The sequence below is a fragment of the Entelurus aequoreus genome, linkage group LG11 (assembly GCF_033978785.1).
Source record: "Entelurus aequoreus isolate RoL-2023_Sb linkage group LG11, RoL_Eaeq_v1.1, whole genome shotgun sequence".
NCBI classification, from domain to species: Eukaryota; Metazoa; Chordata; class Actinopteri; order Syngnathiformes; family Syngnathidae; genus Entelurus; species Entelurus aequoreus.
Window position 1 is genome coordinate 17,710,395 of NC_084741.1, and position 24,429 is coordinate 17,734,823.

General features: G+C 39.4%; 1 protein-coding gene across 2 annotated transcripts in view; it reads right to left on the reverse strand.

Moving 5' to 3' along the window:
* Positions 1–23,419, reverse strand: part of plekhf2 (pleckstrin homology domain containing, family F (with FYVE domain) member 2) — a 47,901-nt gene extending 24,482 nt beyond the window's left edge. For both annotated transcript variants that reach the window (XR_009827723.1, XM_062062635.1), the window contains exon 1: positions 23,221–23,419. The gene's annotated coding sequence lies outside the window, so the exon portion shown is untranslated. The remainder of the gene's footprint in view (positions 1–23,220) is intronic.
* Positions 23,420–24,429: the final 1,010 nt, after the last annotated feature.

The window sequence follows — 24,429 nt, forward strand, 5'->3', positions numbered from 1 at the left end:
TGTCAAATAAATGTCCCCCAAAAATGCGACTTATACTCCAGTGTGACTTATATATGTTTTTTTCCTTCTTTATTATGCATTTTCAGCAGGTGCGACTTATACTCCGGTGCGACTTATACTCCGAAAAATACGGTACTGGTTTGCAAAAAATATTTTTTTACCCAAATAGGTGAAATTAGATAATCTCCCACAGCACACCAGACTGTATCTCACCGCGGCACAGTGCCTTAAGAAGCCTGCTGTCATGCTTTCGAACACGACGTTGTGTCGCTTAATAATTGGCCAGACTGAGAGTGACGAGCGACACGACAAGACTTTGCTCTACACCCAGGCTGTAAAACAGCTCTTTAAATAATACTTGACTTCCTCTTTATTAACTATCCTTATTGTGCGTTATCTTTGCATGAATAATGCAGCCTGATGGAACGTTTCACGTTACCAAATGATAAAAAAGTGCGGCGTTTACTCGCTCACACGGAAGGCGTGTCCCCTGCAACTATGTGATGGTTTGCTTCGGCCGCCGCCGCCGGCGCTTTGTAATTCCCACAAGCTCCAACAGATACATGATTAAGCCTTCTGATTGGTCAACGCACGTTCAAACATGCCGGCCAAAAAAGATGCTACAAACATTAGTGGAGCTCAGTGTGGAACACATCAACTAACTGGCCACTTCATTAGGTACACCATTGAATACAAATATTCGGCTAGAATTAGATAATATTGACATTACTGCTTTATAATTGCTGTAAGTAGAGATGTCCGGTAATATCGGACTGCCGATGCTTTAAAATTTAATATCGGAAATTATTGGTATCGGTCTCAAAAAGTAAAATATATGACTTTTTAAAGCGCTGCTGTACGAAGCGGTACACGGGCGTAGGGAGAAGTACAGAGCGCCAATAAAACTTAAAGGCACTGCCTTTGTGGGCCGGCCCAGTCACATAATATCTACGGCTTTTCACACACACACAAGTGAATGCAAGGCATACTTGGTCAACAGCCATACAGGTCACACTGAGGGTTGCCGTATAAACAACTTTAACACTGTTACAAATATGCGCCACACTGTGAACCTACACCAAACAAGAATGACAAACACATTTCGGGAGAACATCCGCACCGTAACACAACAGAACAAATACCCAGAACCCCTTGCAGCACTAACTCTTCCGGGACGCTACAATATACACCCCCCGCCACTCCCTACCCCACCTCAACCCCGCCCACCTCAACCTCCTCATGCTCTCTCAGGGAGAGCATGTCCCAAATTCCAAGCTACTGTTTTGAGGCATGTTAAAAAAATAATGCACTTTGTGACTTCAATAATAAATATGGCAGTGCCATGTTGGCATTTTTTTCCATAACTTGAGTTGATTTATTTTGGAAAGCCTTGTTACATTGTTTAATGCATCCAGCGGGGCATCACAACAAAATTAGGCATAATAATGTGTTAATTCCACGACTGTATATATCAGTAATTAAGAGTTGGACAATACCGGAATATCGGCAAAAAAGCAATTATCGGACATCTCTACCTGTCGCACATCAGCAAGAGGCTCGGTTTCATTTCTCAAAATTGGGCGAGCAAATTTATTTTGGTTTGACCACCAAAAGGTGCCAGTGACGACAGCCAAAAGGAAGGGGACAATTGTGATGATAACCACAGAACAGGAAGCGTCTAGATGAGCAGTAGAATATTAACAATACAGTTTAATTATTATTAATAATAGCAAAAGGACCTGCAATACTTCTGAAGTCAGGCAAGTTTTCATTGTAAATGTTTCATACTTTTATTCACTTGCATGACAGTTATGAATGTTGTCCATCCATCCATTTTCTACCGCTTGTCCTTTTTGGGGTCGCGGGGGGTGCTGGAGCCTATCTCAGCTGCATTCGGGCGGAAGGCGGGGTACGCCCTGGACAAGTCGCCACCTCATCACAGGGCCAACACAGATAGACAGACAACATTCACACTCACATTCACACACTAGGGCAGACCTGGGCATTCTGCGGCCCGCGGGCCACATCCGGCCCTTTGTGCGTCCCTGTCCGGCCCGCGTGAGGCCAATCATAAATTACAAAATACATTTAAAAAAGTATCTATGTCGAGTGAGCAATACAACGGTGCTGCTTTTGTTTTGAAAAGCGTTATTTGTATTAGTTCCGTGGGGACGTATGCGCATGCGTGATTGTGAGTGAATGTGAACAGCTGCAATCACAAATTACAAAATAAAGTTGAAAAAACATCTATGTCGTGCGCGCAATACAACTGTGCTGCTTTTATTTTGAAAAGTGTTATTTATGGGCGTATGTCCGTGTGTAACCTGTGAGTGAAGGTGCACAGCGACAAGTGATGCACGGTTTACACCCAAGACGCTAAAAAGAGAAAAGTTGATGAGGAATGGCGTGTTTTTAACAAGACATGGACTGCCAAGCAACGTTCCCTCTAAGGTGCGCGCCTGCGCAATTGCGCACTGCTCAAGCGTCCTCTGCGCACAGCAAATATATGCCGCGCACCAAATCAAATCCCATCTGAATTCTAAACAAAATAAACACATTTATTCTGTGTAATTTTGCAATGCAACTTTGAGTGACAATGACAACAAGCGGCCCTAACGGTGTTCGTCAACACCGTTCAATTGAACACCGTTCAATTATTGTAACGTCTATCGAGATGCTTCGAGGCCAGGAATTATATTGATCACTTTATTGAGCAAAACTGTTTATATTCGGCCATAACCACACCAAAAACATGAGTAAAACACTTCTATCTCGAAAAGCTAGTCATTTTCTGCCGTACAAATTAGGCCAAAACCAACTTGTCATCTGTCACCAACACGCATACCACTAAACCACTGGTGCGTTTATGGCCACACAAAAAGTCGGACAACTCAAACACCACACAAAGTTACACTATGACTCCTCAGTCATCGTGTGCTTATTTTACTGTCATTTATTATTAATGTTAATTTATTTATATTAATCATGGAATTCTGTTACTAGAGAACGTTACAGGAATGCACACTTCATCCTATGCTTACATTTCATTGTGCAACATGAGGATGTTTAAGGGGAACTAAATGTGATCTCTGAAAGGGGTACAAATTATTTCCAAAGCAGTGCTTATGGTATAAAGTTAAGTTAGGTTAAATGAAAGTATTATTATTAATCTTACGGTATATATCAAAAATAATATTGAGCAAAATTTAATTGAAATATTGTCAATGTGGCCCTCCAGCAGTGCTCGGGTTGCTCAAAATTAATTGCCAACCCCTGCACTAGGACCAATTTAGTGTTGTAATAATTAGAATTATTTTCCACTCTCATTTCTATTTTTCATTATTTTCAGTGGGAAAAATGATTGCGCTGTTCTGCTCCTTGGGAGTCAAACCACGTGTTCATTCGCGGTTTTAGGTGTCGGCGTGTTGTAATCTGCAGCCATTTATAAAGTCCCACATATTGGATTATGAGCTGACAGGTGGATTACGCAACGCGGGACATGACCAGACATCCTGTGCTGAGAAGCAAAAGGGAGCGTAGGGGGGGAAGGAAGGTCAGGTGGATCGCTCAAAACACACCTCGCCTCCGTCATCCCTGGTAGAACCAGTTTCGCCACACGAAGACGGAGCAGCTTACCACAGAAACTGCTGACACGTTCAAAAGTGCACACTGGGACTTTCAACCGACCGCCCCACGTTCCACTTCCTGATGTATGGCCGTCGTCACAGTTTTTATTTTTGCCCAACGCTGGCCAAAGAAAAAGCAAAACACACTTGCAGAGTTAAGGGGATGTTCCCAACTTGCTTAAAACCTCTGAAGGCCCAAGCTGTTTGTTGACATGCTTTTTTTTATTTCTCTTTGCTATTTGGGCTTATTGGACCCTAATTAGATTAAAAACTAAGAATCATCTTTTCATATGATGTACTTAGTCCATAAGTACACAAACGTGTACTTCATGTTTAGTGACGTGCTAATTCTTATTTTTACACTTTTTTTTCAAATTCCATTGTATGTTATACTCTTCTGACACCACCAGATGGCAGTATAAGTGTCCACATAAGCAGCCATAAGACCCCAATTCAGTAGTGTACACAATTTTGGAAATAAGAGCTAAAAAGGTGATGTCCACGCATGTGGCCACTAAGGCCTTTAGAGGTTTTAAAGTTAAAAAAAACTTTAACCAAAAAATATAACAAGCATACATTTTTTACATCTCTATTTTTTTACAATTGCCAAATATAGTAGACAGGGATGATTACCCTTCACATTTGAACCGATACGGTATCAATTCATGGTACCCGTGAATCGATACTGGTACACAATTTTCGGTACTTCCGATAAATTGTTTTTGATAATAAAATCTCAATTTTGAAAGGAGCCATGTGTAATAATTTCATGTCAAGTCATCATTAAATGGCTGTGATATGTCAAAAGGCATGAATAAAATCATGTTCTTTTCGGATACCTTTATAACTGATAACAGTAGTTCAGCCGGGATATGCTCATTTCAAAATTTGATTTACAGCCCCGATTTTTTTTTATATTGTTTTCATTTTGATGCCCCGCCCTCCACCGTTTGACCTAATTAAAAAGTCAGTGAGTGTGTCACATCCAGGTTGCCAGTTACGCACCGCCACCTTCGTGTGGCTACAGCCACTGGTAAAGTTATTAAACATGTCAGATCTTAGTAAATCTAAACGGCGTCGTTACGATTCTCAACTTATTCATGACAAAGCCAGGAACAAAACGAGGATGCCTTTGAAAGATGGAGACGATTGAAGATTTTTTCATTTGACGCCAAACTTGCTAATTTCCTCTTTTATAGGTAAGTCACGCATTTACGTTTTCTTATTAATTGCAATATATGGAAATGGTCATTTCGTATGTAAACTATATTGTCCAATACAGTCTACGATCTTGTCTAACAAAGCTATTATGTTCATGCAACCAATGCTTAGTGTGATGGTGCTTAGCTCCTAGTGTAATGCTTAGCATGCTAGCCCGGTCAATGACACATGGACATATAAGTTAACAGGGGAATTGTATACCCCTTAGCCTGTATGTCGATATTCGAACTGACCGGGCAAAATATATTTTCGACAGATAAAACCTATGTGGATATGGGTAGTGTCATTACCTATTTCCTTCTCAATATGCTGATACACTGAGGAAATGGGTTCCAACATTAGCACGGCTATCATGGCAATGTGAAACGTATTGGAACAGCCAAATCACATGATAAAATAATTCCTAATTCGTGTAACCGATAGGCATACCTTGGTAAAATGTCTCCTCTTTAGTTTTGGGCATACATTAGGCTCCTTGCTAGCGTTGGTTGTAGTTTGTTTTAGTCTTTGTTTTCTGATGTACTGACAATAACCACATGATTGCCGTTTGTTGTGATATTGTACGCAGGCATGACACACTTCTTCCTGAAAATAGCCTAATTTCTGTGTAAAATGTGTTGGTTAGAGATTTGTTATTGACAAAACGCTCATCTATTCAGCTATTATGGTCCCAGCACCTCAACTCCTAGTAAGAGGCAGTGGAAGTTTGAAGTTCCTTGGGAGTAGCTCAGTCGATCGAGCTGGATTCGGCTGCGTATCTGGCAACCTCAGTCAGGGCGAAGGCGGACTACAGAATTTTGACTGTGATTGCAGTACCATTTCTGGCCATATTATTACCTATGGCTCCTTTAAGGCAACATTTAAAAAATGAGCTGATTATGACAACTGTTGTCCGGTTGTTATAACTTGTTTCATTATCGGATTTGCAGGAATGAAACTAAGTTGCAACTGCAGTTGCAAATCCAAGACATTAGATGGCAGTAGTGTATACTTTCTGGTGTGTTGGTCAGTTCAGTGTTAGCTGTCTGCTGCGCATTAGCTATTTCATTGTCCTGGGCATGACGTTAAAGTGCATCCGGCAGTGGAGGCTCCTCTATGGGTTCTTGGGGCACTAGGAGGTTAACCCCTTTACTACTGTTACCCCAGGTGGCCCTTGGCAAAGGCCTAGTACCTGACTGTCCCCTAGCCAGGGATACGGTGAAGACCTCAACAGCGGAGCAGGCGAAAGACGGTAGATTTAAGAACTACCACAACGGCTGCGATGGCGGAAGAAGGCTGCAGCAGAAAAGGGTCCCCAGTCGTCTTGGACTCCATGCCACTGGACTCTGACCCGGATCTGTCAAGGATCGTGTGGTGACTGTCTGTGTATCAGTCTCCCCACGTATAACCAAGTCACGCACAGGCATCCTCCATAAAGGGATACACTCCTACCAGGAGGATCGTCATACTCGTTCGAGTGACCGCCGATAATAATTTCATTGAAATGTGTATTTTAATTGTAGTTTTCATTAACAAATTTGAAGGTGTTCAAATTAAAAAGTTAAAACTGCTAATGCTAACCAGTAGCATGTCAATAGCAAAGCCAATGTATATTAACATCAAGCTAGCGCATTTTTGGAAAAGTGGAGCCTTACTTACTTATGTTGGAGCGTTTTCTGAGTCAATTTCTTTGCCGGCATTAAAAATGTCAACGTTACCTAAAGGTAATTTGGCCGAGTCCGCGCTCAGTTCTGCGGGAGTGATCGGCGAGTGACGAAGTGCAAAGAAACAACCGAGCCAGACGTCACGCGCAAACCAGGTACCGAAACCTGACACCGTTGGATTGTACATGAAGTGGTGCCCAGTAGGACCGGCGGGATTCTGTCGGTGCCAAAAAAGTACCGGATTTGGTACCCCATCCCTAACACTGAATGACGACTGCTTGTCAACCGTACACTTGGACACGCAGAGGGCGTGCACGTACACAAAATGTTAGAATAATTATATCTAAATTATCACAAAACTTTGTGTTTCAATGAGTTCCCGGCGAGAAGACAAAAGCTGTCTTTGATCCTACCAAGCAGAAGGCTTGTAAAACTCCACTGTGTAGGATGGGAAGCAACATGAAGGTGTTCTGTTTCTTTCATGTATTGTAATCAACAGAAAGATATTGTTTTGACCCAAGAACTACAAAGCGGAGAGAAAGCAGGATCTGCCCAAGTTCCAGACACCTCTTCTTTGAACTCTTTTACGACCTTTTCTGTGAACTGTTTACGACCTTTTCCGTGAACAGTTTACGACCTTTTCTTTGAACTGTTCTGTAACCAAAGGTGATGGCTGTTTATGACCCCAGTCCCTTAGAAACACCTGTTGCCATGTAATCAGGGAAAGTCCAAATAAAAGAGGAGGCGTACAATCTTTTGTCAGAGCGTGGTGAGACTGTACAAGAGTACAGCCCAGACGCGCTCTCCTCAATTGAGCCAAATTTAATTATGTCTCTGTTTAATTCCTTGCTTTTTGATGGCGGCGCTTCAAGGCAGCAGCTCCTTGCGATCGCTCCTGGAAGTGTAGACCGATTTGGCAAAAATACCCCTCAATTCAGTCAATTTCATGGCTGGCTCACAGCGTGTTCACTCCGTGATCACTTACGACCGACTTACGATTCTGGATGTGGAGAGATCGGGCCATTTTGGGCTGAAAGATGCGTGTACGGTGGACCTACTCGCTAGCTTGGGAATTCTTCGCGAGCTACATCCAGCAGTGGCCTTTGAAGCAGCGGCGTCCACTACCAGCGGAGACCGTCAACGAAAGAGACGTAAGCGGTGCGCTCGGAAGCAGAAGCGGGGGTGTCGGGCGGGGCTAACAACAAAGCTAAAGGCGTTGTTGTTAGCGGGGCTAACGAAAAAGCTAAATGCTAATCCACAAAGAAGCGCCAATAAGGAGTCTGTTAAGATAGAACTAGCCAGCGCCAGGCTGGATAATCCCTGCACACATAGCAATTCTCTTAGAATAATATACAACTCACATAATGTTTTTTCTGCGTCAGAGGTGGACATGCATTTTACTGAGGTGGCAAACAATCTAAAAATTCCTGTCATATCAATTCCTAGATATGGTCGAAATTATTTAAAGTGCACTACGCATAATAAACATAACATTATTAATATTGCTACTACGGATACTTTCAACAAAAACTACTCAAAACAGCCCACTACCTATAATATGGGCTTTTTAAACATAAGGTCATTGTCTTCCAAAACGTTATTAGTTAATGAAGTCATTAGAGACAACAATCTTGATGTCGTTGGTCTAGCCGAGACCTGGCTCAAACCAGACAAATTTTTTGCGCTGGGTGAGGCGTGTCCTCCTCGCTATACGGGAACGCATATTGCCCGTCCCATTAAAAGGGGTGGGGGTGTTGCACTAATATACAACAAAAACTTTAGCCTTACCTCGGACCTAAATAATAAATATAACTCGTTTGAGGTGCTTACTGTGAGGTTTGTCACACCGCTGCCTCTGCACCTGGCTGTCATCTACCGCCCCCCAGGGCCCTATTCGGACTTTATCAATGAATTTTCAGAGTTCGTTGCTGATCTAGTGACACACGCCGACAATATAATCATAATAATAATACCCCATCGGACCCTCCATGCGTGGCGCTCCAGACTATAATTGATAGCTGTGGTCTTACACAAATAATAAATGAACCCACGCATCGCAACGGTAATACGATAGATCTAGTGCTTGTCAGGGGTGTCACCACCTCTAAAGTTACGATACTCCCGTACACTAAAGTAATGTCCGATCATTACCTTATAAAATTCGAAGTTCTGACTCATTGTCAACAAACTAATAATAATAATAATAATAATAACTACTATAGCAGCCGCAACATTAATGCTGCCACAACGACGACTCTTACTGACCTACTGCCTTCGGTAATGGCACCATTCCCAAATTATGTGGACTCTATTGATAACCTCACTAACAGCTTTAACGACGCCCTGCGTCAATTGATAGTGTAGCACCGCTAAAGCTAAAAAGGGCCCCTAAAAGGCGTACCCCATGGTTTACAGAAGAAACTAAAGCCCAGAAATTATCATGTAGAAAGCTGGAACGCAAATGGCGTGCGACTAAACTTGAGGTTTTCCATCAAGCATGGAGTGATAGTTTAATAACTTATAAACGCATGCTTACCTCAGCTAAAGCTAAATATTACTCAAATCTCATCCACCTCAACAAAAATGATCCTAAATTTTTGTTTAGTACAGTAACATCGCTAACCCAACAAGGGACTCCTCCCAGTAGCTCCACCCACTCAGCAGATGACTTTATGAATTTCTTTAATAAGAAAATTGAAGTAATTAGAAAAGAGATTAAAGACAATGCATCCCAGCTACAACTGGGTTCTATTAACACAAATACGACTGTATATACGACGGACACTGCCCTCCAAAATAGTTTCTCCCTCTTTGATGAAATAACATTAGAGGAATTATTACAGCGTGTAAGTGGGATAAAACAAACAACATGTTTACTTGACCCACTTCCTGGGAAACTTATCAAGGAACTGTTTGTATTATTAGGTCCATCAGTGTTAAATATTATAAACTTATCACTTTCCTCCGGCACTGTTCCCCTAGCATTCAAAAAAGCGGTTATTCATCCTCTGCTCAAAAGACCTAACCTCGATCCTGACCTCATGGTAAACTACCGACCGGTCTCCCACCTTCCGTTTATTTCCAAAATTCTCGAAAAAATTGTTGCACAGCAGCTAAATGAACACTTAGTGACTAACAATCTCTGTGAACCTTTTCAATCCGGTTTCAGGGCAAATCACTCTACGGAGACAGCCCTCGCAAAAATGACTAATGATCTATTGCTAACGATGGATTCTGATGCATCATCTATGTTGCTGCTTCTTGATCTTAGCGCCGCTTTCGATACTGTTGATCATAATATTTTATTAGAGCGTATCAAAACGCGTATTGGGATGTCAGACTTAGCCTTGTCTTGGTTTAACTCTTATCTTACTGACAGGATGCAGTGTGTCTCCCATAACAATGTGACCTCGGACTATGTTAAGGTAACGTGCGGAGTTCCCCAGGGTTCGGTTCTTGGCCCTGCACTCTTTAGTATTTACATGCTGCCGCTAGGTGACATCATACGCAAATACGGTGTTAGCTTTCACTGTTATGCGGATGACACTCAACTCTACATGCCCCTAAAGCTGACTAACACGCCGGATTGTAGTCAGCTGGAGGCGTGTCTTAATGAAATTAAACAATGGATGTCCGCTAACTTTTTGCAACTCAACGCTAAGAAAACGGAAATGCTGATTATCGGTCCTGCTCAACACCGACATCTATTTAATAATACCACCTTAACATTTGACAACCAAACAATTAAACAAGGCGACTCGGTAAAGAATCTGGGTATTATCTTCGACCCAACTCTCTCGTTTGAGTCACACATTAAGAGTGTTACTAAAACGGCCTTCTTTCATCTCCGTAATATCGATGAAATTCGTTCCATTTTGTCCACAAGCGATGCTGAGATCATTATCCATGCGTTGGTTACATCTCGTCTCGATTACTGTAACGTTTTATTTTCGGGCCTCCCTATGTCTAGCATTGAAAGATTACAGATGGTACAAAATGCGGCTGCTAGACTTTTGACAAAAACAAGAAAGTTTGATCATATTACGCCTATACTGGCTCACTTGCACTGGCTTCCTGTGCACCTAAGATGCGACTTTAAGGTTTTACTACTTACGTATAAAATACTACACGGTCAAGCTCCTGCCTATCTTGACGGTTGTATTGTACCATATGTCCCGACAAGAAATCTGCGTTCAAAGGCTTATTAGTGATTCCCAGAGCCCAAAAAAAGTCTGCGGGCTATAGAGCGTTTTCTATTCGGGCTCCAATATTATGGAATGCCCTCCCGGTAAAAGTTAGAGATGCTACCTCAGTAGAAGCATTTAAGTCTCATCTTAAAACTCATTTGTATACTCTAGCCTTTAAATAGACTCCCTTTTTAGACCAGTTGATCTGCCTTTATAAATAGTTGATTTATATAGGCTAGTAAGGTAAAGTTTTGTACCTGACAAGTTTCGGCTATCTTGCTTCTGCAGCCTTCCTCAGAGGTGTCACGTGATGTTAGTGTGACGTCATCTGTGTGTTATATGGATTGTTCCATCCCACCTGAGGTGGTGGGATGGCGGTGTCCCCTGGTGTGCGTCGGGGGTAGGGCGGGGCGCCCCCTGTCGTCCGGATGTCCACCAAACGGCCGGGGGCGGCCCTGCAGGACTGTGTCCCAGGTGTGGGATAGTTGGTAGGCTCCCTCGTCCCATATAACACACAGATGACGTCACACTAACATCACGTGACACCTCTGAGGAAGGCTGCAGAAGCAAGATAGCCGAAACTTGTCAGGTACAAAACTTTACCTTACTAGCCTATATAAATCAACTATTTATAAATACACATTAGTAGGCTAAATGAACCTCTTTAACAGTTGATCTGCCGTTTCTTTTCTTTTCTTTTCTACTCTGCTCCGGGGTGGACCGCTAGCCTGTTCATCGGATGGGGACATCTCTACGCTGCTGACCCGTCTCCGCTCGGGATGGTTCCTGCTGGCCCCACCATGGACTGGACTTTCGCTGATGTGTTGGACTTTCACAATATTATGTCAGACCCACTCGACATCCACTGCTTTCGGTCTCCCCTAGAGGGGGGGGGGGGGGGGGGGGGGTTACCCACATATGCGGTCCTCTCCAAGGTTTCTCATAGTCATTCACATTGACGTCCCACTGGGGTGAGTTTTCCTTGCCCGTATGTGGGCTCTGTACCGAGGATGTCGTTGTGGCTTGTACAGCCCTTTGAGACACTTGTGATTTAGGGCTATATAAATAAACATTGATTGATTGATTGATTGATTGATTGTTTGATAGATGTCATCAGTGTTTGAACCTGACATCCACAGTGCAGCTTTTAAATCACTAATCCTCGCTTCAATGGCGGCAGATAAACTGTGTTTATTACAAGTACCGTTATCACTGGAGGACAAGGAATAGCTAAATATGATACACGACACGCTGTGTGAGAATACAAAAAAAGCATAGCTTACCCCTAAGATAGAGCTCTTGAATGTAAACAGGGGTGTGAAGATTGATACAAAAGTCGACAGTAACAACTATAATATCAGTATATGGCCGATACTACAGTATCGTAGTATCGGCCATATATAGTTCAATATATTAATACCATCACAAAATTGTTTATCATTATTTATAAGGCTGAAACGACGCGTCGACGTAGTCGACGTCATCGGTTACGTAAATACGTCGACGCCGTTTTTTTGCGTCGACGCGTCGCATATTTAAGTCACACTACCGTCATGGCGGAGCGCAAAGCAGACTGTGCGAGCGAGGGGGAAAAAATCACGCCAAAAGTGGTCAAAAGTGTGGGAGTATTTCAATACACGGCCTAATAATGTTGTTGTATGCACACTGTGTCGAGCGGAAATGGCCTATCATAGCAGCACAACGGCTATGAACGAACATTTGAAAAGAAAACCATCAACTAGTCAATCGTCCGCGCGAGTATACGTTGTCATCATTAAACAAAAACACGAATGTGTCATTTGTATCTGCTAGGGGTGTAACGGTACGTGTTTTGTATTGAACCGTTTCGGTACGGGGCTTTCGGTTCGGTACGGGGGTGTACCGAACGAGTTTCTAAGCTAAAGCTAACTTTAGCTGCTAAAGTCTTAACAAGCTGCTTTGCTCCTTCTGCGGCTGCCTCTGTCTCAGCACGGAGCATTGTCCCACCCACACAACCATCTGATTGGTACACACAAAGCGTTATACAAAGCGTTATCAGCCAATCAGCAGTGTGTATTCAGAGCGCATGTAGTCAGCGCTTCAGCGTCGAGCAGATAGGTGTTTAGCAGGTGAGCATCAGGCAGCGGACTCTCCCCAAATGATAATAAACACCTCCCAGCCAACTACTAGTAACATCACTATGAGCCCGTTGACCTTCTAGAAATATAAACTGGAGCTCAGCTCACTCGCAGTCCTGGCTTGAGGTGAAGGCTAATTACCTCTCAGTTCCAGCCACATCGACCCCTTCTGAGCGCCTATTTTCAGCTGCTGGGAATATTGTAAACAAGAAAAGAACCAGAGCATGTAGACATGCTAACCTTTCTTCATTACAACTGTTAGTCACTCACTGGAATGAGTAGAATTGGTTATTGTGTACTGTGTTGGACTGGGTGTTTATTTTGCACATTTTAAAAGCAATACTTAATGTTTACAGTGCTCCAGAATATTTAGATTGGCACTTTTTTGTATTGGATGTTTATCTTTATTTTTGCACATTTTAGCAAATAAGCAATACTTTCACTTTTGTTGAAATGTTTACACTGTTGTTACAGAATATTTCGTTTTGCACTTTTTTGTATTGGATGTTTATCTTTATTTTTGCACATTTTAAAGCAAAATAAGCAATACTTTATTTTTGAAATGCTTATACCATTGCAGAATATTAAGATTTGCACTGGATGTTGACTTTTATATTTGCACATTAAAAAGCAAATAAGCTACTTTTAATTTTGTTAAATGTTAAAAGTTTTAAATGTTTACATTGTTACAGAATATTTTGTCATGTTGTTGTCAATGTTGACTGAGTGGCCATACTTCTTTTTTTTTGTAAATAAAAGCCATGCCTTTTGAAAAAACAGGCCTACATTTATTTTTTCATCTTCATTTTAAATAAAAAAAATAATCGGTAAAAGGAAAAATAATCTATAGATGAATCGAAAAAATAATCTATAGATTAACCGATTAATCGAAAAAAATAATCTATAGATTAATCGATAGAACAATAATCGTTAGCTGCAGCCTTAATTATTTACAAATTCAAGTTCAGTTACTTTCAATTATTGATCTTGAAAAAAGTTCTCATAAATGGGAATAAGGAAATAAATATAAATATTTAATTTATATTGTCCTTCCACACTCCTGTGTTATTGTAGGATCACAGTTTGAATTAAAACATTTTTTAATTTAATGATGCTCAAAATTTTAAGTATGAACATTACTAGGGCCAATTCAGCCCCTATAACTATGTTGGTGTTAGATCCATAACCAAATTTGTAGTGTCGTCCAAAACAGAAAAGTAAGCCGATATTAAAGGTAGATTAATAATAGTTTTGATAAAATAACACAACCGGAAATTATTAGAGATGTCCGATAATATCGGCCTGCCGATATTATCGGCCTGCCGATATTATCGGCCGATAAATGCTTTAAAATGTAATATCGGAAAATATCGGTATCATTTTTTTTATTAAATCAACATAAAAAACACAAGATACACTTACAATTACTACACTAAGCCAAAAAACCTCCCTCCCCTATTTACACTCATTCACACAAAAGGGTTGTTTCTTTCTGTTATTGGTTCCTACATTATATATCAATATAGATCAATACAGTCTGCAAGGGATACAGTCCGTAAGCACACATGATTGTGCGTGCTGCTGGTCCACTAATAGTACTAACCTGTAACAGTTAATTTTACTCATTTTCATTAATTACTAGTTTCTCTGTAACTGTTTTATATTGTTTTACTTTCTTTTTTATTCAAGAAAATGTTTTTAATTTATTTATCTTATTTTATTTTATTTTATTTTTTTAAAAAGGACCTTATCTTCACCATACCTGGTTGTCCAAATTAGGCATAATAATGTGTTAATTCCACGACTGTATATATCGGTATCGGTTGATATCGGTATCGAATATCGGCAAAAAGCCATTATCGGACATCCCTAGAAATTATATATGTGACCTTAATGTAACCCTCGAGGCATCCTCTAATTCAGGCCTTTCAAAACTTAAGTGTACTGAAAACATTTTTTTTTTACTTTTAGGGCTCCCCTCAAATTCGGTCCCGGGGACCCAGAAGTGCGTAAGTCATAAAAATGGTAAAAATTAGAAATAAATATTTGTTTTTATTTTTTACCCCGAAAGGGACAAGCAGTAGAAAATGTATTATTCAACATTTAAATCTCTAGATCAACTTCAGGTTTATCTGTTAATATTTTAGATTTATTTATTTTTTATCTTTTGTGCCCTTTTTGTCAAAGAAAACTGTTTTTTGGGCTAAAAATGCAATATTTGCCCCCCAAACATTTCAAAGTCAATTATTTCATGTGAAGTACTCAGAGCCTTAAATAATTGCGTAATTCCTAACACCACTGATTTTAAGACTTTATTATGTTTTGAGAAATGACAATCCCAATAAAATTATAGAGGATCCAAACAGGTCCCACTCATAAAAGTGTTAAAAATAAGTCATTCGGTTTTTTTTAAAACTTTCAACACACAATTCTCTAGTCTAGATCAACTTCAGATCTATCCGTTGATTAGAAGTTTTCATATTTTTTTATGTTTAATTATTATGATAATGATAAATGGGTTATACTTGTATAGCGCTTTTCTACCTTCAAGGTACTCAAAGCGCTTTGACAGTATTTCCACATTCACCCATTCACACACACATTCACACACTGATGGCGGGAGCTGCCATGCAAGGCGCTAACCAGCAGCCATCAGGAGCAAGGGTGAAGTGTCTTGCCCAAGGACACAACGGACGTGACTAGGATGGTAGAAGGTGGGGATTGAACCCCAGTAACCAGCAACCCTCTGATTGCTGGCACGGCCACTCTACCAACTTCGCCACGCCGTCCCCATCCAAACATCCAAAAAATTATTGTTTAAGGTCATTTTTTTCCAAAGAAAACTTTGTTTTTATAGGGCGAACACACAAAAAAAGCAATATTATGCCCAATAATATTTCCAATTAATAAAAGTAATTATATATGTTACCCCATCCAAACTAGGAGCCTTTGTAACCCATTTTAAAATGGTTTTATTATCATTTATATGTCAAATAATATATTGTGATATATATCATTATCTCAAGAGGCTGCAATATATGTTGCGATAATTTTTTTTAGGCCATATCGCACGACTAGCTTCTCGTTATCCTTAGAGACAATAGACAGGTGACTTTCTTAATGGAAACTAATTGAAAGATTGAAAATAAGCAAGACCGTATTCATGCACCATATTCAAAGCAAAGTCAGGCTCATGCGCACTAGCTGTGTTTGGCTTGATAATCATGGCGGACAAGCTACACAGATTTTCCTGCAGAGATTTCCCCTCGGAGTAAACGAAGCCAAGCGCTTGGTTTAACGTCATTTTCCCTCGCTTCCCGCCGTGTGTTTAAGAGCGTACTGCTGTGCTTAGATGGAGACAGGTGTGGACAATATTGGAGACGCTTGTCCCCACACTAAACATATACAGAGAAGGAGAAAACGATTTGATGTTTTGCAGCAGGCGATGTGTCGTGAAGTTGTCACAACTTGTTTAGAAAGTCTTTACGTTGTTTACTGGGATGTTCACTCCTCTTTTAACTGCAAACTGTATCAGTGTTCAAAAAACATCAATACTCGCTCAAATGTTTTGTCATCTCATCGAACTTGAACGAAGGCAGTGAAGATTGTGTATTCGATGTGAGAGGTATTTTTGTTGGCCAAACTGTTGTACTGAACCAAGATAAGAACAAATCTTGTTTATTAGACTTCATCTTCATTAGCCAAACTGCTTTGTGTTTAATTTTAATATCAAAAAGTAAACACCATGTTTTTGTTTTTTTACATTACTTATGTTTTTTTCATGTCACAAAGGCATTACTTCAAAAACCATTAATGTGACACATCATTTTGTTCATGTTTTATTGTGTATAGTTAATTCCTATGACATATTTGTAGTCAAACTCTTAATGGATCTGTCCCGATACAGTATATACATGTACATAACTTAAATCGATAATGTAAAAAAGACTGTGTAACAAAATTTAAAAATAGAGATAAAGGTATCACGTAATGACAAAAAGCTGACAAGTTGATATTACTAAAGAATTAAAAAAACAGCCTTTTTATTAGACATTACAAATGACATGATGGTATTACGTTCACACCCCAACACCGCTTTACCCAACAATCAGTAATCATGATTTCAATATTGATAACAATAATCTTAATTATTACTTTGGCCTATTTTTATCTATATGGACAAAAAGTGCAGTTATGTCTTATGGCCATCAGGTGCCATTTTTCAAAATGATTTTATATATATATACATATTGTGTATAGTCTCTCACACACACACACACACACACACACACACACACACACACACACACACACACACACACACACACACACACACACACACACACACACACACACACACACACACACACACACACACACACACACACACACACACACACACACACACACACACACACACACACACACACACACACACACACAATTTTAGAGGCAACTCATGCAGGTGAGCTTAGAAGAGAAAAGTGAACATACACAAGCAGCAAATCCTTTCTCCAACTAAGACGCATACTTGTGGAAGCTGAGGACTAAGAGGCTTATTCAGCACAACTTTCTATCATTCCTGTGCGACTGCTTGGCTGCTACTTCCCCTTTGAAACAGGAAGACAGCTCAGCCTCAGTCTGGATCTCACTTTCACTACACGGAAAATTATTATTATGGACACATTTAATACCTTTTAAGATGCGCAAAGAGGACAGTGATTAAACCAATATTGTTGATATGTTATGTGATTATATATGATCGTACGTGTATTTAAATAATGATTTTGTATATGAAGACAACTAAAGAATGTACAACATATAACCTTAAGAGAAAAATCTCACTTAAAACAGTTGTATGCATTTACAACACTTAAAGGCCTACTGAAATGAATTTTTTTTATTTAAACGGGGATAGCAGATCTATTCTATGTGTCATACTTGATCATTTCGCGATATTGCCATATTTTTGCTGAAAGGATTTAGTATAGAACAACGACGATAAAGATTGCAACTTTTGGTATCTGATAAAAAAAAGGCTTGCCCCTACCGGAAGTAGCGTGACGTAGTCAGTTGAACATATACGCAAAGTTCCCTATTGTTTACAATGATGGCCGCATGAAGTGAGAGAGATTCGGACCGAGAAAGCGACAATTTCCCCATTAATTTGAGCGAGGATGAAAGATTTGTGGATGAGTAAAGTGCAAGTGAAGGACTAGTGGGGAGTTGAAGCTATTCAGATAGGGAAGATGCTGTGAGAGCCGGGGGTGACCTGATATTCAGCTGGGAATGACTACAACAGTAAATAAACACAAGACATATATATACTCTATTAGCCACAACACAACCAGGCTTATATTTAATATGCCACAAATTAATCCTGCATAAAAACACCTGCGTGTTTGTTATGCTAGCTCCTAGCTCCTCTGCTAGCTCCTAGCTCCATAGAACACGCCAATACAATACAAACACCTGATCAACACACACAATCACTCAGCCCAAAAGACCGTTTACCTAACCCAAGGTTCATAAAGCTTATATATTTTTAAAAAGTTACGTACGTGACGCGCACATACGGTCAAGTTATCGAATGTTTAGCAGCCAAGGCTGCATACTCACGGTACCTGATATTCAGCTGGGAATGACTACAACAGTAAATAAACACAAGACATATATATACTCTATTAGCCACAACACAACCAGGCTTATATTTAATATGCCACAAATTAATCCTGCATAATAACACCTGCGTGTTTGTTATGCTAGCTCCTAGCTCATCTGCTAGCTCCTAGCTCCATAGAACACGCCAATACAATTCAAACACCTGATCAACACACACAATCACTCAGCCCAAAAGACCGTTCACCTAACCCAAGGTTCATAAAGCTTATATATTTTTAAAAAGTTACGTACGTGACGCGCACGTACGGTACGGTACGTGTTATGCTAGCTCCTAGCTCCTCTGCTAGCTCCTAGCTCCATAGAACACGCCAATACAATTCAAACACATGATCAACACACACAATCACTCAGCCCAAAAGACCGTTCACCTAACCCAAGGTTCATAAAGCTTATATATTTTAAAAAAGTTACGTACATACGCAAAAAAAAGCCAAAGCTGCATACTCACAGTAGCACGTCTGCGTCTTTGTCATCCAAATCAAAGTAATCCTGGTAAGAGTCTGTGTTGTCCCAGTTCCCTACAGGCGTCTGTGTATCCAAATCAAAAGTCCTCCTGGTTAGAGTCTCTGTTATCCGAGTTCTTCCATCTTGACTGCATCTTTCGGGAATGTAAACAAAGAAGCGCCGGCTGTGTACTGTTGTGGCTGACTACGTTCGAAAAATACGTCCATTTCGCACCGACAACTTTCTTCTTTGCTTGCTTGGCTTCCTTCTCCATAATGCAATGAACATGATTGAAACAGATTCACGAACACAGATGTCCAGAATACTGTGGAATTATGAAATGAAAACAGAGCTTTTTCATATCGGCTTCAATGTGGAAGGCATACCCGTGTTCGCCGGGCTACGTCACACGCATACGTCATCCTCAGAGGCGTTTCGAACCGGAAGTTTAGCGGCAAATTTAAAATGTCACTTTATAAGTTAACCCGGCCGTATTGGCATGTGTTATAATGTTAAGATTTCATCATTGATATATAAACTATCAGACTGCGTGGTCGGTAGTAGTGGGTTTCAGTAGGCCTTTAAGACCTTTAGTAAATCCGTATGTGCAATTAAATTATGGATTAAGCAAAAAAAATAAAACAATGTATTGATATAATCCAATTTAAGAAAATGCAAACTTAGTGTAGAAATTACAAAGAAGAAACATCCCGATAAACAACTCAAACTTACTGAAAATTAGATTATTTTAGTCATCTCATTATGTGAATCATAACTTCCTCAACTATTTACGAGAACTTGGTTTATTACTCATTGATTTTAATTGTTACAAATGGAGAAAGGGAAGTGAACAAACGTGTCAGTAATTACCATGAAATGTAATACATTTTTTGGTTATTATCTAGTTTTTTGTTGCAGACAATTTAAAAAATCTATGTTTTTTTCTCCTCTTTCTCTAGCATATAACATACAAACTCTTTATTTATTAAATCACAATTATTGAAATTCAACAATTTGGTGCATTTGCAAAAAGCTAAAATGATGTACAACACAAACTATAACCTGCTACCCAAGAATGTACAACAATTTCTTCTCAACAAAAGAGGAGCAATATAACCTTATTTAAAACATTTGTATGCTCGTGCAACACTTAAAACTACAGATGTGCAGTGCTTTAAAATGTAATATAGGAAATTATCGGTATCGGTTTCAAAAAGTAAAATATATGACTTTTTAAAACGCAGCTGTGCGGAGTGGTACACGGACGTAGGGAGTAGTACAGAGCAGTTGCGTCTCCCAGTCTTACTTGCCAACCCTCCCGATTTTCCCGGGAGACTCCCGAATTTCAGTGCCCCTCCCGAAAATCTCCCGGGGAAACCATTCTCCCGAATTTGTCCCGATTTCCACCCAGACAACAATATTGGGGGCGTGCCTTAAAGACACTGCCTTTGCGTGCCGGCCCAATCACATAACATCTACGGCTTTACACACACACATAAGTGAATGCAAGGCATACTTGGTCAACAGCCATACAGGTCACACTGAGGGTTGCCGTATAAACAACTTTAACACTGTTACAAATATGCGCCACACTGTGAACCCACACCAAACAAGAATGACAAACACATTTCGGGAGAACAACCGCACCGTAACACAACATAAACACAACAGAACAAATACCCAGAACCCCTTGCAGCACTAACTCTTCCAGGACTCTACAATATACAACCCCCCCCCCCCCCAACCTCCTCATGCTCTCTCAGGGAGAGCATGTCCCAAATTCCAAGCTGCTGTTTTGAGGCATGTAAAAAAAAAGCACTTTGTGACTTCAATAATAAATATGGCATTTTTTTTCCATAACTTGAGTTGATTTTATTTGGAAAACCTTGTTACATTGTTTAATGCATCCAGCGGGGCATCACAACAAAATTAGGCATAATAATGTGTTAATTCCCCGACTGTATATATCGGTATCGGTTGATATCGGAATCTGTAATTAAGAGTTGGACAGTATCGGATATCGGCAAAAAAGCCATTATCGGACATCTCTACTTAAAACCTTTAGTATATCAGTATGTGGAATTAAATTATGGAACGGATTAACCAAAGAAATCAAACAAAGCACCAATATGATTCAGTTGCGGGGACTGCAAGTGTTCACAAAGTACTCAAAACAAGAATTATGATGAACATCTTGAACCCTTTTTTTTAAAAAATCGAGACAAGGAATGTTTATGTATTAAATATTTTTTTGCTTACTATGGTATATTATTTATTTGTTCACTGTTATTTTACAGACAACAAGGGAATTGGATACAATTGCTATGTAAAGGAAAAGGAGTAGGATTAAATCAGCTCTGCTTCTTCCTACTCCTTTTCGGAATTTATGTATTTAATATTTGTATGCTTACTATGGTATATTATTTATTTGTTCACTGTTCTTTTACAGAGAACAAGAGAATTGGACACTATTGCTATGTAAAGGAAAAAGGGTAGGATTAAATCAGCTCTGCTTCTTCCTACTCCTTTTCGGAATTTATACATTTAATATTTGTATGCTTACTATGGTATATGATTTATTTGTTTAGTTATTTTACAGAGAACAAGGCAATTGGACACAATTGCTATGTAAAGGAAAAGGGGTAGGATTAAATCAGCTCTGCTTCTTCCTACTCCTTTTCGGAATTTATGTATTTAATATTTGTATGCTTACTATGGTATATTTATTTGTTCACTGTTATTTTACAGAGAACAAGGGAATTGGATACAATTGCTATGTAAAGGAAAAGGGGTAGGATTAAATCAGCTCTGCTTCTTCCTACTCCTTTTCGGAATGTATACATTTAATATTTGTATGCTTACTATGGTATATGATTTATTTGTTTAGTTATTTTACAGAGAACAAGGGAATTGGATACCACTGCTATGTAAAGGAGAAGGGGTAGGATTAAATCAGCTTTGCTTATTCCTACTCCTTTTCAGAATTTATGTATTTAATATTTGTATGCTTACTATGGTATATTATTTATTTGTTCACTGTTATTTTACAGAGGACAAGGGAATTGGATACAATTGCTATGTAAAGGAAAAGGGGTAGGATTAAATCAGCTCTGCTTCTTCCTACTCCTTTTCGGAATGTATACATTTAATATTTGTATGCTTACTATGGTATATGATTTATTTGTTTAGTTATTTTACAGAGAACAAGGGAATTGGATACAATTGCTATGTAAAGGAGAAGGGGTAGGATTAAATCAGCTTTGCTTCTTCCTACTCCTTTTCAGAATGTATGTATTTAATATTTGTATGCTTACTATGGTATATTATTTATTTGTTCACTGTTATTTTACAGAGGACAAGGGAATTGGATACAATTGCTATGTAAAGGAAAAGGGGTAGGATTAAATCAGCTCTGCTTCTTCCTACTCCTTTTCGGAATGTATACATTTAATATTTGTATGCTTACTATGGTATATTATTTATTTGTTTAGTTATTTTACAGAGAACAAGGGAATTGGATACAATTGCTATGTAAAGGAGAAGGGGTAGGATTAAATCAGCTTTGCTTCTTCCTACTCCTTTTCAGAATTTATATATTTAATATTTGTATGCTTACTATGGTATATTATTTATTTGTTCACAGTTATTTCACAGAGAACAAGGGAATTGGATACAATTGCTATGTAAAGGAAAAGGGGTAGGATTAAATCAGCTCTGCTTCTTCCTACTCCTTTTCGGAATTTATGTATTTAATATTTGTATGCTTACTATGGTATATTATTTATTTGTTCACTGTTATTTTACAGAGAACAAGGGCATTGGATACTATTGCTATGTAAAGGAAAAGGGGTAGGATTAAATCAGCTCTGCTTCTTCCTACTCCTTTTCGGACGTACTGTAATGAAACAACTGGAAATATGGGATGCATTACATTGTATCCTATGCATGTAACTGAACTGAACAACAACTTCTTGATAGTTTAACATGACTTGCGCCACCAACACAACTTTTAACGAACTGTTGCTAACGTTAGCCCGCTAGCCGCCGTAGAAAGTTAGCAGTCGCGCTCGTCGAGGGCTTGCGTCAACTTGTGGACAATTACGAGCCGAAACTTAGAAGTATCGATGCCTTGTTGACTGCGGCAAATATAAAAGTTAAGTTATTGATCGGAGCAAAGTCCAGCAGGCAGTGACAAGTCACGTGACTAAAGTCGGGCTAAAGTTAGCTTCGCGCTAAGCTACTTGAAAGTGTGCCACAACACGGCGAATAACTTTGGGGGAAAAAGGCAAACTTTACATACCAGGCGGCGCTTTGTGAGGCTGGTGTGTGTCTGTGGGGGGTTGAAACGAGTTGGTCGAGCAATGAGAATATCACCGGACGGAGCGGTGCGTGTCAGCAGAAAGTGTCCGCTGAAGACGACCAGCGAGCGGCCACAAAGTCAGCCGCTGCATCGGGGAGGAGGGAAAACAAACAACATGGCAGCTGAGCAACGCGCTGCTTTCAAGTCACGTCGGAAAAGCGGAAATCACAGCACTTATCAGTTTGACGGCCGCGAAAACACGAGTTAAAAAAATCATAGGTAAAATGTTTAATGTATTAAACGTGTCTATTTAATCGGAACTGTACTCGCCCATCCTGCTGATGAGTATTTTTGTAAATATTTACGAGCTGTATGTTGACCAATTTGGAGTTCACAGACGCATCAAAGCGGCCCATCAGATTGCCATGACGCCACCACTGCACTAGGGGGCGCATCATCATTTTGTTTCAAACCAAAATGCTGTTAACATGGTCACATTGGACAGAATTGAATAAATAAATAATGAAATAATAACGTATATTATAATAAATAATAAATGTCAATCAAAGTTTATTCATAGAGCCCTAAATCACAAGTGTCTCAAAGGGCTGCACGAGCCACGACGACGTCCTCGGTTCAGATCCCACATCAGGGCAAGGAAAAACTCAACCCAATGGGTGGGACAACTAGAAACCTTGGAGAGGACCGCAGATGTGGGGACCCCCGCCTCCAGGGGAGACCGGTGGAATGGACGTCGAGTGGATCTAGCATAATATTGTGAGAGTCCAGTCCATAGTGGATCTAACATAATATTGTACATATATATATATATATATATATATATATATATATATATATATATATATATATATATATATATATATATATACATACATACATACATACATACATACATACATACATACATACATACATACATACATACATACATATATATATATGTATATATATATATATACTGTATGTATATATATATATATATATATATATATATATATATATATATATATATATATATATATATATATATACTGTATGTATATATATATATATATATATATATATATATATATATATATATATATATATATATATATATATATATATATATATATATATATATATATATATATATATATACACAGTATACACAGGACTGTGGTACTAGTGGTACCTGGGCTCCATCTA